Below are 19,225 nucleotides of genomic sequence, written 5' to 3'. Positions count from 1 at the left end.
GCTTGAGGTTCTAATGTTACTTGTCCTTTAATGTTGACAGCTAACATAATGTATACAAGGGATGTGCAACAGATGGCTCTTCATAATCTGTTGAATTGAACTGGCAACATTCTCTTTCAATTAAATGTGAAACAAAGACAGAATTTACAGTCAAGCTCAATCAATGGCTTCTGCTTGTCAGGTCAGGGTGCCCTTGCTGTCCCACCCACATACACATTGCTGCATATCCACATACATTTTCCTCAGATCACACAATTACTGTAGAAGCAATCAGCATGTTGCATTAGAATCCCTGATTATGTAATATTCTCACACATATACAGTATTTTTAGAATAGTCGGAAACCGCGTGAATTGCCTTATCCCGGGAATGACCCTTGGGACTTAATTACTTTTAGACCTTAACACATCTTATATTAAATATATCAATACTCATGTAACCAAATTTAGCTGAGTAGAGAATTAATATTGATGCACTGGCACATCTGAATATGTACATTATGGAGAGCCAAGTGCAGAATGTAGATGTTATGTCTGTAATGTGCATATTATTATACAGGAACACTTGAGGTTGTAAAGCTATAATAGCTCACAATTAACATCCTAAGCCCATAGCATCTCTGACTGATCTCATCAGACAAGACATAAGTAAATCTTTGCCAATCCCAATTGCTTTGACACTTAAGTGTTATTATGAGATAGACGTGTATGTACAGTGCCAAGCACACAAATAACTATGCTGTGTTGCTTTTTCATTTTCCTCTGCCTTAAAGAGTAAATAGTGAGTTATGCAACTGCCAGTTTTTCTCCAGTCGGGACTCAGTCAGACTATAGTCTCCTTCATTGACAAGGAATTACAGCTTTCCTTGAAGAGAACTGAGCTTCTGGGAGTAGGGGATAGATAAAATAGTCAATAGTTCATATATCTAAAGGTGACCATACACTTAGAGATTTGCAGCAGATTTGACCATCAGATAGATTCCTGTCAAATGCCTATAAGGCCGAATCTGACAGGAATGTATCAGATGTGTGCCACACAGTAGGAATCGCATTTCAATAGATTTCAGAATAAAATCGATTGAAATTAGATCGAAATGCAGTGTTGCACCATTCGATCCAATGCAACCCTTTGGGCCATTGATTGGATGCCAGCAGCCAATCAACCCAGATTTTCCATCCAGACTGCTCGATCAAATAGATTGAAATTGACCGGAAATCGATTGCTCTGCTGATCGATCATGCTTTCTGCTGCATCGATTTCTAGCCATTTCGATCAAAACAGACGATGGCTAAAATAGACCAGTGTATGGCCTACTTTAGCACTCAGAGATAAGGGACAGACTGTTTCATTGTGCTAAGACAAAACAAAAAAAACTGCTTTTTTATGTTTTTAAACATAACATAAAACTGTGGGATATCTAAAAGCTATTTTTAAAAGTAGTAGGATAGTGTAATGATCCGCTCAGCTGGATGCACTGGCAGACAGCTGTTTGACCATTCCTCTAGTCTGTGGGCTGCAGGTCTCTGCAAGAGAGACCTGTTTTTCCATTACAAGTTTCTGGTCTATTCTGCTGCTGAGGAATTTGGATACACTCGTTATGCAAATCTCCTACCTGCCTCCTTTGATGACTGGCAGTATAAAGAGCTATGTTTCCCAGAGTCCTTTGCTGGTCATAAGAGTCAGTTCCTGTGTAACACTCGCCTGGAGTGTCAGCCTTGCTCCTTGTTGAAGATTAGCCTAGAGTAATTCCTGGAACTGCACTAGGCAGTTTCCCTAGTGCAGTTAGGATTGCATATCTGTTTTGTTTGTCTGTTGCGGTTGTCCTGTCCCAGCGGTGGTCGACAGGAAATCGTTCTGTGTGTCTGGGTGCTAACCGGAACAGCGGTTGTTACTGGTAGCCCCTTCTGATCTGTCTGCCTGGATCGCACTCACCTTGCGCTAGTGCTGTGGATCCTATCTCTCGTTTATTCCTGCTTTCGTGTATCTGTCTTGCCTGCTACGAACGCTTGCTGGAGGCTCGGTGAGGTAACCGTTAAGCAAGCGCTCGCGTCCTATGTTTCATGTTTGTCTGTCCGTGGTTAGTTAGGCGTGCTTGTCTCTGTTGTGCTTATCACGCGGGGGCCGCGCATAAACGCGTGCACTGTTGCGAATGAGTGCGGTGTTCGCGTTTAGCTAGCGTTTGTTATTTTCCTTTTCTCCTCATTGTATGATTTGCTGTGCCTTTGCTACTCTCGTGCTCTGCCTTGCTGTAGCCTTGTGTCACCTCTGGCAATCGCCTCTCCCGCGATTGCGTTCCTACTTCATATCTGCTGTTGTGTATGCACCGTCGCGGGTTGGCGACTAGTTTGGTGCACACACATACAATCTGTCGCTTTGCTCTCTCTCCTTCAGGGCTATCTTGCCCTGCGTATCTTCCCTTCGTGCAATTCCTGTCTGGCGTTTGAGGCAGGGCAGAGGAGCTGCTCCTCTGCACTCCACACCTCCATCTGTTGACAGGAATTTCCCTCTACAGGTGCATTGCACCTTTTGCTGAGTTCCCGCAAATTATACGCTTGTGGAGGATTTCCGCAGTGTCAGCGCACAAGATCGCGCTGATCACGGAGAGAATCCCACAATCGTTACAGATAGTAACAATTATTTATCTCATCAGTTTATTTTCAATTAAGTTTCACTTTAATCAGTTTTTTTTCCCCTTCAAAACCAGAGCAATTTTCCCATCACGCACCTTCCATTCATTCGCCAATAACTTCATTGCTACTTATCACACTGAAATGATCTATATGTTATTTTTTGCGGGACAAACAAGGCTTTTTTGGGCAGTACTTTTTGCCAAGAATTATTTTATTTTATTTTATATGCATTTTACAGGGAAGAAAAAGAAAAAAATAGAAAAAATTCATAATTTCTCAGCTTTTAGCCATTATAGTTTAAAAATAAAATGTAATATTGTAGATAAAACCCACGCATTGTATTTGTCCATTTGTCCTGTATTATAATGTTTAAATTGTGTCCCTAGTACAATGTATGGTGATTTCGTTTAGTGGTTTTCTATGTTATGACAATAATTATAAGCCTTTATAAACAAAAATAACAGTAATATACCCTCATGATATACATATTAAAAAAAGTCCCTAAGGCTAACTATTGAAACATTTTTTACATGATGTAAAAAAAAAGGTTTAAAAAAATTGGAGGTAACTATGGGGTAGGAGTGGGAGGGGTTAAATATAATACAAATGTATTTAATTTTTCTACGTAATCAAGTATAATAGTGTATTTGGGTTTATTTTTACTTTTTGGCCACAAGATGGTTCCACACTTAGTTTCCGAGTACTGTAAATAGTAGAAGGGAAATAGTGTGTGTAACAGTTTGCTTTCACTTTGTAAATAAAAGCCGACGTTTTGCTGACGACGGCTTTTATTCATCACAGGCACAGTGATCGGATTTGGGAACAGCTGTAACCCATTCACCGATCACGGAATGGTGGGATTGTGACGAAGGCAAAAGGAAGCGGCACGGCGATCTTGAAAGGCGGTGGGGAGGAAGCAATATATATTTCTACGCCCCTGATCTGCAAGGGAAGTATACAGGTGAGTAGATATACGTAGCAAAGATCTGGATGTGGTTAAAGATATTAGATAGTAGTCTGGAGTATGAAGTCGAAAAACACTATCTTTCCTATTAACAAGCGTGCTTTGCATGGAGATGAGGTAAAAAAAACAAGTAACTTCTTGCAGCCTTAACTTCAATACGAATACAGATAACTGTGGAAAAACAAACCTGACTGACCCCAATTTCTCCCGAGCACGTATAGAAGATCGTTGTCAGGTCAGAGAGGTTACGCAAATCTAATCTAGAGTGGAACTGTACTGAAAATAATGCAAAAATAATGCAATGAACAAAATTCCTTTTACAATCTTCATTATAAATGATTCAGTCATCGGTTATCCATTGTAAAATCTTCACTCACCCTTCCTCATCCACATTTACATTCTGAAATTTATCACAGGTGGCTATAGATTTACTGCTGGCAGGTGCGTTGCTGCAGAAGGTTTATTTACCTTAGGGTTCTGAAGACAGCAGAAATAATACCTGGTATCCCAAAATGCTTTTAAACATCATCTACGAGCATATGTGCTGCTAAAAGTTTCATTGGCATTACAAAAAGACCCGAGAAAGTCACAATGACATTTTGAAATGAACAACACAGAAGATACTTCCATATCTGATTCTTACATTCCCACACGTGATTTTCAACAAAAGTAGGATACCATCTCTAGAGACTCACCATGTATTTGTGTTCACTACGTAAATGTGGTTAGGCCTGTCATCGAAAAGATTCCAAATTAGACTCCTTTGTCATTTACTTTTAATATATATGTTTAACCCTGGTCACTAAGGAATGTATTTTACAGTACGTTTCACCTTAAATCCTGGAAAGGCGGTTACAAAAATCCCTTCTAGTCAGGCAGCCAATTTCTTTCCTGGGGTTTCCATTTCATACACCCTTAAATTGTATCTGCCTTTTGATGAAAAAAGGTTATGTTTTATTTCTCTAGTGACAAATACACATTTTTCAAGAAAATTAGATCTCTACAGGAGCCAGGACACATTAAAATCGGTGAGCTAGCTTTCTGCTGGGTCTCGGAGCTGTACCAATTCATGATTTGTAACTGAGAAGTGGGTAAGTGGTGGGCTTGTATTACTGTGCACATAGGAGCTGATGATAAATGTGCTTGAGCTGTAGTGTTGAAATGACTTTTTTTCATCACAGCTTTTCCTGCGCCAAGGTAAATTACTGTGTTGAAATTAGACAAGTATTGGCTCTTGGGCTTAAAAGTTTCTTGAACAGGTATCATCATCAAAGAATAGCAATAGCTCTGTCACGGATTCATGTAGTTGAGTGATCTAAATTACGGTCCCCATAATATTTATTATAAACAATACTTAAAAAAAAAAAAAGTATCATATAGTTTGACTTCAGTCTTTGGACTAGATTTTTTGGGGGAAATCTTTTTGGACTTCAGTTGAAAATCAGGTATGATGTGCAATAGGTCTTTTTACGGAAGGAGGGGACATGTAGGGCCTCATTTAGTCACCACTTATCAGGCCGTTACCATACAATACTAGGTCATATATAGCTTGTATAACTTGCTCCAATAGAAAGTTCTGTCAATCAATACCATATTTTATCACGTTGTTGTGGACACCTATTGAAATATACAATGTAGGATTTTATTGATTGCACTCGGCCATTTCATCTTATTTGGTAGTTGTTTTGGCATAGTGACTAAGCAAAAATTTAAACTTTTGTCATGTCTTGTCTGGTTATTTGTCTCTGCAATCCCAAGTAAGGCTATTTTAAGCTGAATGCTCACGTCGCAACGAAGGTAGATGGATCACAGCGAAGTCCCATGACGATGAGCAGCACTCCCCCAATCTATTTTCCTGCTGAGGGGTATGTGTGATGTCATGCAACGGCACACAACTAGGGTGAACTTCGGTGGTTCCCGTTTGCGGTGAACCGCGAACTATATGCGAGTTCGACCCGCCCACTATACTACATCATTAGGATCAACTGTGACCCTCTACATCACAGTCAGCAGGCACAGGGTAGCCAATCAGGCTACACTCCCTCCAGGAGCCCCCCCCTTAAAAAACGCAGGCAGCGTCAGCCATTTCACTCACTCGTGTGGCTGCAGTAATTAGAGAAGGAAGAGAACCTGGCTGCTGACATAGGGAAAGATTAGTTAGGCTCTTGTGTTAGTTTTGTTAGGTTGCTCCTTCTTGCTGATTTTATTGCTAAAAAGCACTCCTCATGCTCAACAGTTATTTTGAGAGCTAATGTTGTTCTTGTGATCTATTTTTTGTTGTTGTTGCATATACAGCCCTGTCGGTCAGTCGCAGCTGCTGGTGGGACCTTGGCCCCTTGGTATTTCCTACTGTGCCACTGCCAGGACCAGCACATTCAGTGACTACCTGTGTGTTACAGCTGCACATTTGTAATACCAATCACTGCATAACCACCTGTTCAGTGCACCTACCTACCTACGTGAGCGCACGCAGTGTCACTGCACCTGTTGACAGTACCTGTGTGTGTGACAGCTGCACATTTGTAATACCAATCACTGCATACCCACCTGTTCAGGGCACCTACCCACCTAGGTGAGCGCACGCAGTGTCACTGCACCTGTTCACAGTACCTGTGTGTGTCAGCTGCACATTTGTAATGTTGTGATTTTGTGCGGCCCTGGACCAAAGTACAGTGTGCCATCAACTCCCAAAATTGTCAGGACATAGTTGACTATTTAACACAGAACACCTCATCTTCCTCAGCTTCCGTACGGAAGCGTGACATATCTTCCTCCTCCTGCTCTGATTCTGGCAACCCTCTTAACACTCAGTCGGCCGCCACCACCAAAGTGCCATCACCCCAGGGCTCAGCAGTGTGGACATTTTTTTGTGTGTCTGCCTCAGATGAGAGCAATGCCATCTGTACTCTTTGCCTCCAAAAATTGAGCCATGGAAAGACAAAGACCCGCGTAGGGACAACTTCCTTATGAAGGCACATAATGACAAAGCACAAACTGCAATGGCATGACCACCTGAGGAAAAGCAGTGGAAGATACCATGCCACAATTATGTCTCAAAAAAGGCGATACCCAAACTGTACCGTGATGTTGAAAGGCAAGTGGTGTCATCTCTGGCACACAGCGTTGGGTCAAGGGTCCATCTGACCACGTGGTCTGCAAAACACGGTCAGGCCTGCCCGAAAGACTAAGTCAGTCCTCACACACAGCATCTCTGCCTACACGCCTTGTGACTGCCTGCCCCAAGACTAAGTCGATCCCCACACAGCATCTCTGCCTGCAGGCCGCTTGACTGCCTTCTCCGCCACCACCAACAGGGTCCAGGACTCCAGGTGGATTCCTGAATTTTTAAGGCCGCTGCTAGCAGTGGCCGCTATAATAATTTTTCTGGTGCGTGTACATGCCTGCCTAATTTTTCAGCTGCAACAACAAAACAAAAGGCATGCACATGTGTCAATTCCCCTTTGTGATCATTACCTTGCCGCGGTAAAGGGTCTTTCACGTATCACAATGAAGCAATGACTGCCGGCTATATAAGTGTATCGGGGGGGGGGGGGGTGCACACCCAAGATGATAAGGTTGTTGCTTCATTGTGGACAGACCAAATTCGATCAGCTGAACAGTCACTGTTGTTCTGTCATTGAGCTACCTCAGCCCGGCAACCATATGGGCTTGAAAACCGCCATGGCCTGCACTCTCGCCATGGTGCGCACCAGTCCAGCACAGCCGTCACTACACAAACAGCTGTTTGCGGTGCGTTACACAGTGAGTTTGGTCTGCCAGTTTATAGCAGTACTCTAATTACACTCCCTGATGATGTATACACATGCAAGATGTTTTAAAGCACTTTAGGCCTCCAATTTAGCAAGCAATGTGATTTCTGCCCTTAAAACGCTGCTTTGTGTCAAATCCAGATTTCCCCCCGGGAATTTTGGCGTGTATCCCACTCCGCCATGCAAAAACTCAGATGTTAGACCCCTTGAAACATCTTTTGCATCAGTTTTGTGGCCAGCATAATGTTTCTAATTGTTGAAGTTCGCCTCCCCATTGAAGTGTATTGCAGTTGGTGAAAGTTTACGCGAACCAAACTTTTTGCAGAGGTTCGCGTTCGAGGTTCTCAAAACCGAAAATCGGAGGTTCGAGCCATCTCTAATCATAGAAAGAACTGTTCGTCATTTAAAAAATTGCCAGTTGTTGAGAAAATCGTCTGAAAAACCATAAAAAAATTCCAAGGTGGGTATGGGCCTTTAGGTGATAAAAACACTAACAAATCAGGTCTGTCAGTGCCCTTTCAGTCTCTTGCCAGAACAGGCATAGCCTACTGCATGACTAAAAAATGTGTAAAAAGAAGCCACAATCCACATCAAGTCCAATTCAGCTAGTGGAAGTATTCATACAATTCACCCAAGTGCTCTGGTATGTGTTATGGATCCATTTGAGATATATAAGTATGTCCCAGGCAGAAACCAATGGAATTGTCAATTTTTTTTAAGACAGCCTACCATTCTTCACATTCTAGAACAGTGATGTCTTACTTCTGTTTAACTTAAAGACCAAGCCAATTTTTACACTTCTGCTATGCTTTTGCTTAACCATCTTAGCGGTATGGACGAGCTCAGCTCGTCCATCACCGCCGATGGCTGCCGCTCAGGCCCTGCTGGGCCGATTTTGTTCAAATAAAGAGCAGCACACGCAGCCGGCACTTTGCCAGCCGCGTGTGCTGCCCGATCGCCGCCGCTCTGCGGCGATTCGCCGCGAGCAGCGGCGAAAGAGGGTCCCCCCAGCCGCCTGAGCCCAGCGTAGCCGGAACAAAAAGTTCCGGCCAGCGCTAAGGGCTGGATCGGAGGCGGCTGACGTCAGGACGTCGGCTGACGTCCATGACGTCACTCCGCTCGTCGCTATGGCGACGATCTAAACAAAACAAGGAAGGCCGCTCATTGCGGCCTTCCTTGTTTATTCTGGGCGCCGGAGGCGATCGGAAGAACGCCTCCGGAGCGCCCTCTAGTGGGCTTTCATGCAGCCAACTTTCAGTTGGCTGCATGAAATAGTTTTTTTTAAATTTAAAAAAAACCCTCCCGCAGCCGCCCTGGCGATCTTAATAGAACGCCAGGGTGGTTAAAGAGAAACTCCGACCAATAATTGAACTTTATCCCAATCAGTAGCTGATACCTCCTTTTACATGAGAAATCTATTCCTTTTCACAAACAGACCATCAGGGGGCGCTGTATGACTGATATTGTGGTGAAACTTCTCCCACAAGAAACTCTGAGTACGTACTCCTGGCAGTTTCCTGTCTGTGAACCTTGTTGCATTGTGGGAAATAGCTGTTTACAGCTGTTTCCAACTGCCAAAAAAACCATGCAGCAGCTACATCACCTGCCAACAGTAAAAATGTCACCATGTAATAAATATCAGAATGTAAATCAGGGATTTAAAAGATTTTACAATGGGCAAACACTGACTAAATCATTTATACATAATTATTGTAAAAATGAAGCACTTTTTTATTATATTATCTTCACTGGAGTTCCTCTTTAAAGAGAAACTCCAACCAAGAATTGAACTTTATCCCAATCAGTAGCTGATACCCCCTTTTACATGAGAAATAGAATGATTTTCACAAACAGACCATCAGGGGGCGCTGTGTGACTAATTTTGTGCTGAAACCCCTCCTACAAGAGGCTCTGAATACCGCGGTACTCCTGGCAAACTGCCACAATGTAACAATGTTCACAGACAGGTTCTAACAGCTAGAAACAGCTAAATAACCTGCCCACAGTAACAATGTCACCATGTAATAAATGTCAGAATGTGAATCTGGGAGAGGAAAGATTTTACAATGAGCAAACACTGACTAAATCATTTATACATAATTATGGTAAAAAATGAAGCACTTTTTTTACTACATTATTTTCACTGGAGTTCCTCTTTAAGTTGAAAGATTTCTGGTAAATTTAAGTCTATCGCGGCTATGTGGGTTTCCTCCAGGCACTCCGGTGTCCTCCCACATCCCAAAAACATACATATAAGTTAATTGGCTTCCCCGAAATTGGCCCTAGACTACGATAAATACATACACTACACGATACATACATAGACATATGATCATGGTAGGGATTAGATTGTGAGCCACTCTAAGGGATAGTTAAGTAACAAGACAATATACTCTGTACAGCGCTGTGGAAGATGTCAGCGCTATATAAATACTAAGTAATAGTAATAATAACAATCCAAACATATTTAGGCTTGGGGTTTTTTTTCAGGACAAAAAGGGCATTTTTGGTACCATTTTATTATAATAAATCTGGAATTTACTGTATTTTCTGAATTTTATAACCAAAAATATGTACATATCTCAATTGCAGCAGTGAAAAGTTTGATTCTATATGTTTTTCTATGCAGATATGTCAAAATAATTTAGATTATTTATTTGTTAAGTTCTCCACAGGGGCAATAAATAGACAGAAATTAAGACAGAAAGCAAAAGTGACAATTCTGTGATTATGCGATCAGAAGGCAATCAGCATGGCTCCTCATTCTTTCCAGAAGATGTCAGCTGTCAGATGTCAGAACATTCAAGGCTACTGCAGTAACATCTACTATGTGTCAGAAACTAGCTATCAAAAGTGGTCAATAGATTTTACTATGAGTGGTTAAACACTTTTCCAGTTTATTATTATATTTGGTTAGCAATAACACATACATTGTTAGCTGGTTTGTGAAGCGCCTCAAAATTTACAAGGCATTAAAGTAAACCTGAAGCAAAAAAAACATGATATAATGAATTGTTTGTGTAGTACGGATAATGAATAGAACATTAGTGGCAAAGAAAAGAGTATCATATTTTTATTTTCATTTATATAGCTTTTTTTATAACATTGAATCATACTGTCACAGTTGCAGTTTTAAAACCACACTCTGTCTTTCAAGCTGCAAAACAAAGCAAAAATAATGACCCTTTGAACTTTCCTGCAGCAAAACCTTACATTATAAAGCTGTCTCTAACTGTTTCTTGGCTGTTTAAGTGCTTCAGAAAACAGGACTGTATTTAACCCAGTGGGATAATAGCTCAGAGAAGTTCTTTTGCATAGATAACATCTGAAGTTTTTTTTTAACTCTTCCTGTACTGGAAAACAATATGAGACTCTTTTCTTTGCTACTAATGTTTTATTTCTTAGCTGTATTACTCATACTACACATACAATTCATTATCTCATAATTTATTTTCATTTCAGGTTTGCTTTCAATGGGTGTGACTCCAACATAATTGGGATATTCTCTAATTGAGTATAAGTAAAGGGAGGAATAGGAATAACATAATAGTGGAAGAACCACGCAACTCAATAAGCCATTATTTTTTAAGGACCCCCCGGCCAACAAACGCAAAAGGGGATGTAGGGGGGGGGGGGGGTAGGAAAAGGTGTAAAGAGGTAAGAGTAGAAACGGAACAGGGCCCAAATAATGAGAGTGGGGTGTTCAATCTTAGCAAACGGCTACTGAATAGTGGTGAAATCAGCCTCCTTTCAAAAGGATTGAAGTTTGCCCCTAATCCTAAAATTAACAAATTTGAATCTCATATAAACATAAAGAAATTTATGAGGAAACTCTGTCTAAAGAAATATTTCTTAAAGAATCCGACCCTAAGAGAGAATGAGAAAACAATATACATACACAGCTCCTTAAAGAACCACTCTACCTTCTTTCCTTAAACTGAATATAGTGATACAATGGTGGCTTTTGAAAATTTAGTAGACAAGGATATCAGAAATCTGAAAGTTAACCTCCTGAGCGGTATGGACGAGCTCAGCTCGTCCATCACCGCCGGAGGCTGCCGCTCAGGCCCTGCTGGGCCGATTTTCCTCAAATAAAAAGCAGCACACGCAGCCGGCACTTTGCCAGCCGCGTGTGCTGCCTGATCGCCGCCGCTCTGCGGCGATCCGCCGCGAGCAGCGGCGAAAGAGGGTCCCCCCAGCCGCCCGAGCCCTGCGCAGCCGGACCAATCAGTTCCGGCCAGCGCTAAGGGCTGGATCGGAGGCGGCTGACGTCAGGACGTCAGCTGACGTCCATGACGTCACTCCGCTCGTCGCCATGGCGACGAGGAAAGCCAAACAAGGAAGGCTGCTCATTGCGGCCTTCCTTGTTTATTCTGGGCGCCGGAGGCGATCGGAAGAACGCCTCCGGAGCGCCCTCTAGTGGGCTTTCATGCAGCCAACTTTCAGTTGGCTGCATGAAATAGTTTTTTTTTATTAAAAAAAACCCCTCCCGCAGCCTCCCTGGCGATCTCAATAGAACGCCGGGGAGGTTAATAAATATGGAAATGACAATTTAACCAATGGCGAGAAGAAGGTGATGAAGGAGTTACGAAAGGACCCTGAAATAACAATACGACCAGCTGATAAAGGTGGGGGAATTGTAATACAGGATACAGAGATATACTGTAAGGAGGCAATGAGAATTATCGCGTCTTGGGTCATGATCCGACAGTCCAGTATGCCCACCAGTTGAAGTAGCTGTTAGATGAAGGACTTACATCTGGGATCCTGAACCACAAAGAATATGATTTTTTAATGGTCAAGCACCCGATAAGGCCGCTGTTTTATCATTTGCCAAAAGTTCATAAGGATCTGGCAGACCCACCGGGGAGACCCATAGTGTCGGGGGTGGGATCTCTCACTGCAAACCTATCTAGGTATGTAGATACATTTTTACAAAAATACGTAAAAGAAACAAAAGCTTATATTAAGGACACCAAGGAGGTGCTGAATGCCTTGAGTGGTTTGCAGTGGGAGAAGGAATGGATATTATGTACCTTGGATGTGTCCTCTTTATACACTGTTATTGAACATCAGAAAGGATTAGAAGCAGTTAAGTTCCATTTGGATCATGATGACACAATGACTGATGCCCAGAGGGATTTTATTTTGAGATCAATAAAATTCATTTTAGAACATAATTATTTTGAGTATGATGGGTGTTGGTATTTGCAGGTCGGTGGAACGGCGATGGGGACCAGGTTCGCACCTTCATATGCAAATTTATTTATGTCCTACTGGGAGGAGACATCTGTGTATGGAAATGTGGAGTATGGTGCGGACCTGGTCCTGTGGCGCCGTTTCATCGACGATGTGTTGATGATATGGCGAGGAAGTCAAATAGCACTGGAGAAATATATTAATATGATCAACAGCAATGATTGGAAAATCAGATTCCCTACCGAAATCAGTAGAGAAAAGATACATTTCCTGGATTTGGAAATATTTGTGGATATGGACTCTCTGAACACGAGAACCTTTCAAAAGGCTGTTGATGTGAACAGCTATATTTTATATACGAGTTGCCATCTGCCCAGGTGGTTGAATGAGGTCCCCAGGGGACAGTTCTCCAGGTTGCGACGTAATTGTACAGATATAAAGGATTATGATCTAGAGGCGTGCAGGCTGGAGAACTGACTCCTGCAGAAGGGATATCCAGCTGAAAAAGTCGAGCAATCGAGAAAGATGGTCCGACAAAGGAACCGTGAGGAAATGTTAGCCACTAGTAGAAAACAAGACTGGGATGGAAATGATTTTAGTTTGACATTACAGTATGGTGTACAATCAAAGAAACTAAGGAATATTATCAATAAACACTGGGATGTTTTGAAACAGGATAAAACCCTGGGAGAATTGATACCTGAAAGGCCAAAAATCGTATTTAAAAGGGCCCCAAATATTGGGCTATCCATAGCAACCGCTGCCAATGAGTATAAGGGGGAACCGGTTGGGAGTGGGAAGGGAAGGGGCAAGGCTGGTTTTGTCAGATGTGGCTTTTGCCTTAATTGTAGGAGAACCAATAATCCGGGTAGAATAATGGAGGTGGAGGCACCTGATTCAGTAAAATACCGGATCAAAGATCAAATCACCTGCACTACATGTGGGGTGATTTACTGTATTTAATGCCCATGTCAGAAAAGGTATATTGGAAGGACGAAGAGGGCCTTGCAAAGTAGGATAGTGGAGCATTTTAATAAAATAAAAAAAAAGAACGTTGGACACCCATTATCAAAACATTATAAAGAACAACATGGGGGGAGTTTGAGGGGGACCATATTTTATGGGTTGGAGGTTATAAGTCATGGCAAAAGGGGGGGTGATTACATCCAGAAGATGTCTAGAAACAAATCAAAATGGATTTATCAGCTGGATACAATCATCCCAAAAGGTTTAAATAGTGAAATGGAACTAATTGCATTTTTTTAGGAGTCCTGAATATCTTATCCTATCTTTTATGTGAAATTTATCAATGATTGGGGATATGAGTACTAGGGGTGTATTTTGTATATAATTTTAAAGAATGAGGTAGAAAGTGAAGGTTAAGATAGTGAAAAACGAGCAATAACCTCTTTATTCTGGATATACCTAAGAATTTGGACTACAAGAAAATGGAGATCGATATCAGGTGACTGGTAACCACACCCCAAGAAGATTGGGGGTGGAGAAAAACTAGGGTCAAATGAACTATAAAAATGGCCAGTTCAAATTGTCTCATAATCTTTTATCCTCCTGAAGAAGGCCGACGACTTATCGGCAGAAACGCGTAGAGGTGTTAATATAAGTACAGCAATTGCCCAAAAGAATCTGCCTAGGCTGTGGAAAGAGCGGACTGTTAGCGCGCAGCAGCCGCCAGCAAAGTTCCAACAAGCCTAAAGAGGTGACGTCACCGAAGAGCAGTGCACGCGAGAAGCCAAGAGACTGAGAACACGGCGGGCGGACTACCGTAACTTACATGCGGAAGTGACGTATGCCGTGCAAGAACGCCAGTCTCGCGAGCGACGGGCATAGGAGAAGAACCTGAGGACACTAAGCCTGGTGAAAACCGGATAAAAGCGGAACAACCGGCCAGGACTCTAACAGGAACATAAACAGAGCGGTGTACTCATAAGGGAGCACGTGAGTTTATCAATACCGCTGTTTTGAATGACATTGATACAGGAAACTGTTTTTTAATTGGAGAGACGCTAATTATTGAAATGCCTTTTTTCACTTTTTTCTACCAAACTCTGGATAAGGACGCATAGTACAGAGGAAGTAGGATTATCAAATTGGGTATAACCCTTTTAAAGTAATTTTTGAACACCATAGGTTTTTAGATAAAACACTGTCAAGTAGTCAATTGAGGTGAGCAGAGGGGCCTCTCTGAAGTGTGAATGTGTGATGAGAGAGGGTATGGAGAGTGAATAATTTTGTGCTTTTAAATTAATTTTAAATTGAATAAATCGTTACACCAATTTAGCGCGTGTCAGTGATATATAACCTGCTTATTGTACAATTTTGAGGGTCAAGGGATCCTCTCCACAGAACACGCAGCTTAATACAAGATCTTTATTTCAGCGCCAGAAAGTGTTTTTTTGTATAGTATATTTTCTAATTGAGCTTACATGGTATGTCGGAGCTGGTAGAATAAGAATATTGTGGTTGTCTTTAGATTGAACTTTCCCTGTATGTCTTTATAAAGCAACCACCTCTCTGGTGGTATGTGTTGATGGGCTATAATTAGCCCAACTTACAGGTCTATAGGTCTATATTTTGTCTATTATCCAAATCTACACTACATTAATATGGGTGTAATGCAGTAGCTTTCATTATGGTGGTGACTATTTAAATATTTTGACCCTTTAAATGACACATTGGTCAATGTTGGAAAAGTTCCTTTGGTTGCCCCCAGGGTAACTGCTGGGTTTGTTGTATTCATGGTAAATCATCACCTAACAGTAGCTAGCTATAAATGGGGCTATATAGTATAGAAATAGATTCCGTAAAGCAGTGTCATGCATCTTCCCTTCTACCCTGTTAGTAACTAATTTAGTGAGATACTTGCTGACGTGTGTGTTCACAGAAAAGGACCTTAACCCATTCGCGTTCCGTCGTTTTCACTTGAGAAATGTTCACCTCCCATTCATTAGCCTATAACTTTATCACTACTTATCACAATCAACTGATCTATATCTTGTTTTTTCCGCCACCAATTAGGCTTTCTTTTGGGGGTATATTTTGATAAGAGCCACTTTACTGTAAATGCATTTTAACAGCAAGAATAAGAAAAAAATGGAAAAATTCATTATTCCTCAGTTTTCAGCCATTATAGTTTTAAAATAATACATGCCTCCATAATTAAAACTCACGTATTGTATTTGCCCATATGTGCCGGTTATTACACCGTTAAAATTATGTCCCTATCACAATGTATGGCGACAATATTTTATTTGGAACTAAAGGTGCATTTTTTCCGTTTTGCATTTGTATTTACAAGTTTAAAATAAAAAAAATATAGAAATATTTCATCTTTACATTGATATTTAAAAAGTTTAGACCCTTAGGTAAATATTTACATGTTTTTTTTTTTTATTGTAATGTTTTTTTTTTATATTAAAAAACATTTTATTTGGGTAGTTTTGGGAGGGTGGGAGGTAAACAATAGTTTTATAATGTAAATGTGTGTTGATTTTCATATTTTTTTTACTTTTAGTTGTAGTATTACTTTTGAGTTTGTTTACATGACGTCACTCTAAGCGTAACACATGCTTAGAGCGACGCATGGGGGAGGTAACAGCCAGAAAAGGCGCAGCTTCCGAGAGAAGCTGTCGCTTTTTCAGCGGGGGAGAGGAATCAGTGATCGGGCACCATAGCCCGATTCACTGATTGCCTGGCTAACGAACCGCGGGTCGGCACCAAAATAGGTTAAACCTGATTTATTTATTTTTTGGTCCACAATGGGGAAGTTCTTAATATGTGTAAATTTAGGGAGACAGATTTTTTTTTATAACATTTACTGTATCAATGACTGATATCAGTAAAGAGTTCCACATATTATAATCATTGGTATGTTTTGGATGATATAGACCATATCACATTCACCACCACATACCATCATGCTGAACTTAGATTCTCAGATAGTAAAATTTGTCTATCCACTAAAGATGGGTCAACGGGTCATGTTTTGGCTCCTGAATCTAATGGGAAGATCAATGTTTTCTTTGTCAATTATTACGTAGAATGGTATACTGACCAAACTAACCATGGCCGCATCTTCTTACAAAGATATTGGGATGGAGGCCTTTCTCCTTGATAGACTGTATGCTAGAGATGGCCTCCTCAAGTATTTCCTTCTTTATGTTTTAATATAATTATTTTTTATAAGTATTTCCTTCTATCAGCCTTATTATGTTTATCAAAAAGTCAGAAAATGTAATATGATCTAGGTAGTTCATGAGTTCCAGCATATCATATGTGGCCTTAGAAGCATAAGACCAAAACCAATTCACTTTTTCTCCTAGGCTTTCTCATAGGAGATGATTTTAATCTTCTATTTAAAATAACTTTCAGTCCTCTGCAATGAAAACAAGTACTGAAAAATAGGCCAAAATTATTCTGAGTATTTTCTTGCTTCCAGGTGCCTTAATTTTATTTTATTGATAAGAAGTGAAATATCACCTAGGAGAAAATATAGGAGAAAAAGTGAATTGGATCAGGCCCATGGAGTCAGCTGTAGTAATTCTTAAAGCAGTATGGAAGGCCATACTATCCCAAGAAAAAAAACAACAAATACACATATAAGTAGATGCATACTTCTTCTACTTACATAAGTATTGTACTGTCCATGTTTGTATTTCAGTGAATTTTATATAGTATATAAAGATAAATATGTTTCTGGCATTTTCCATTTTTACTTATTTTGACTGAAGCTAATCCTGATTTAATTTCCTCCCTTACTCTTTTTTTTTCTAGAAACTGCACTGTCATAACTAGCTTGCTTTGTAAACACACATCAGCACAGTATATATATTATATTTCAGCAGCTTCACCCTTCTCAGCCTTGTGTCATACTGAACTGGCCTCAGCCAATTAGTAAGGAGCAGGAATGTGGGAGGGTAGATGACAAGCTTCTTTTTCATCTGCAATGTACCAAATAGAGCCAGGTTGACTGAGTTAAGATTTATTATAGCAGAAACATTTATGATTAGAGTGGAATGCTTGCAATGCAGGGTCAGGTTGCATAATAAATACAGATCAGTGGGTAAATGGAATTTGATTTTGTGGCTCTCAATCCTGCTTTAAAGCGACCCTGAGCGGAAAATAAAAAACAAAATTTGGACTTACCTGTGGATTCCTCCAGCCCCCCGTAGATCGTAAAGTCCTACGGCATCCTTTTCTTCCCTCTTCTGGTCCCGCTGGTGGCTCTGGTAATCTGCGACTTCAGGTGAAGTTGCTCATAGGGACTGCTCAGGGTCCTTTTAAAGACCTCATTCTGGTTCTGTGCTAGTCTGGTCACCTGGTTTTCTTATAAAAGGGAAATGCCAGTCATTTGAAGTTCTGCTAGTGCTCTAAGCCCCTCTCAGTGTAAAACAAAAAAACAAAAACAAAAAAAAACAGCCATAGCGTGAAATATCACCATTAATGATCATTATGGAGTCTTACCTAAAATGGCATATCATAGAAAATTAATTATATAGGGAGCCTCTAGTCATATATATATATTATTTATATGACTTATTATTGAATTTATATTATTAATATAAACTCAATAATTATCCAAAATACCCTCCCCTTAAAACCAAAAAAGTGGCTGCAGGCAGCTATTGAGGATAGGGACTGATGGGTTAAAGGAGTGCACTCATAATTAAATCCATGTATCCGGTATTATGTTTTTATCTTCAGGGCCCCTTTTCAAGCATTCATTGTTCCTCAATATTAGCACAGGTCATATGCATAAGTGATATATAGGATATAGATCTTCTGACCCCTTGTACGATCTTGTGTATATGTTACAGCCAGAACCCGAAGTGTGGCCACTTCGGGTTCTGGCCGGTCAATGTGCGAAGTGGCCGCTGCGCTGCGGCCAATGTTAGAAATGGAATGTTTCCTGTTAAGATTAATGTATTTTCTGCCTATCTCTGGCCAAATGTAACAAAAGTTTGTTAATTTAATGAAATGAAGCCGGCGGCAATGTAACGGATGAAGCTGCCGGCTTCCATTCTCTCTCCTCCCCCCTGCCTCTCTCTCTCTCTCCTATGCGCAGCCGGGGGACACGCGTGTCCCCGAGAGTCATTCCTGGCTGCAGGGAAGCAGAGCGGGGAGCACTGCAGGAACGAACAGCAGGATTGCCTGCCGCGACAAACGTCTCTGGGGGGACACGCAAGTCCCCCCCCCCCCCGCCAGCATTGGGGAGGGGATGAAATGAAGCTGGCGGCAATGTAATGGATGAAGCCGCTGGCTTCATTTCATTAAATTAACTAACTTTTGCTAAATTTGGCCAGAGACGGCCAGAAAATACATTAATCTTAACAGGAAACATTCCATTTCTAACATTGGCCGCAGCACAGCGGCCACTTCGCACATTGACCGACCAGAACCTGAAGTGGCCGGCCAGAACGCGAAGTGGCCACACTTTGGGTTCTGGCCGTAACATACGTATATATCAATGTGAGCCTGTAATGCATCGTACGCTTCTCATTACATGCACAGCTTTGCCAAAGCATATTGGACAATACTGTGTTTGTTGCAGACCGGCACTCGCTGGGACTTACAAGTCCTTAACCGCTCACAGTCATCGTCTCTTAGGTGGGTACTACCTGCGCAGCATCCAGCTCTTTAGCCGG

The sequence above is a fragment of the Hyperolius riggenbachi genome, chromosome 5 (assembly GCF_040937935.1).
Source record: "Hyperolius riggenbachi isolate aHypRig1 chromosome 5, aHypRig1.pri, whole genome shotgun sequence".
Taxonomy (NCBI): domain Eukaryota; kingdom Metazoa; phylum Chordata; class Amphibia; order Anura; family Hyperoliidae; genus Hyperolius; species Hyperolius riggenbachi.
This window is presented reverse-complemented; position numbering follows the sequence as displayed.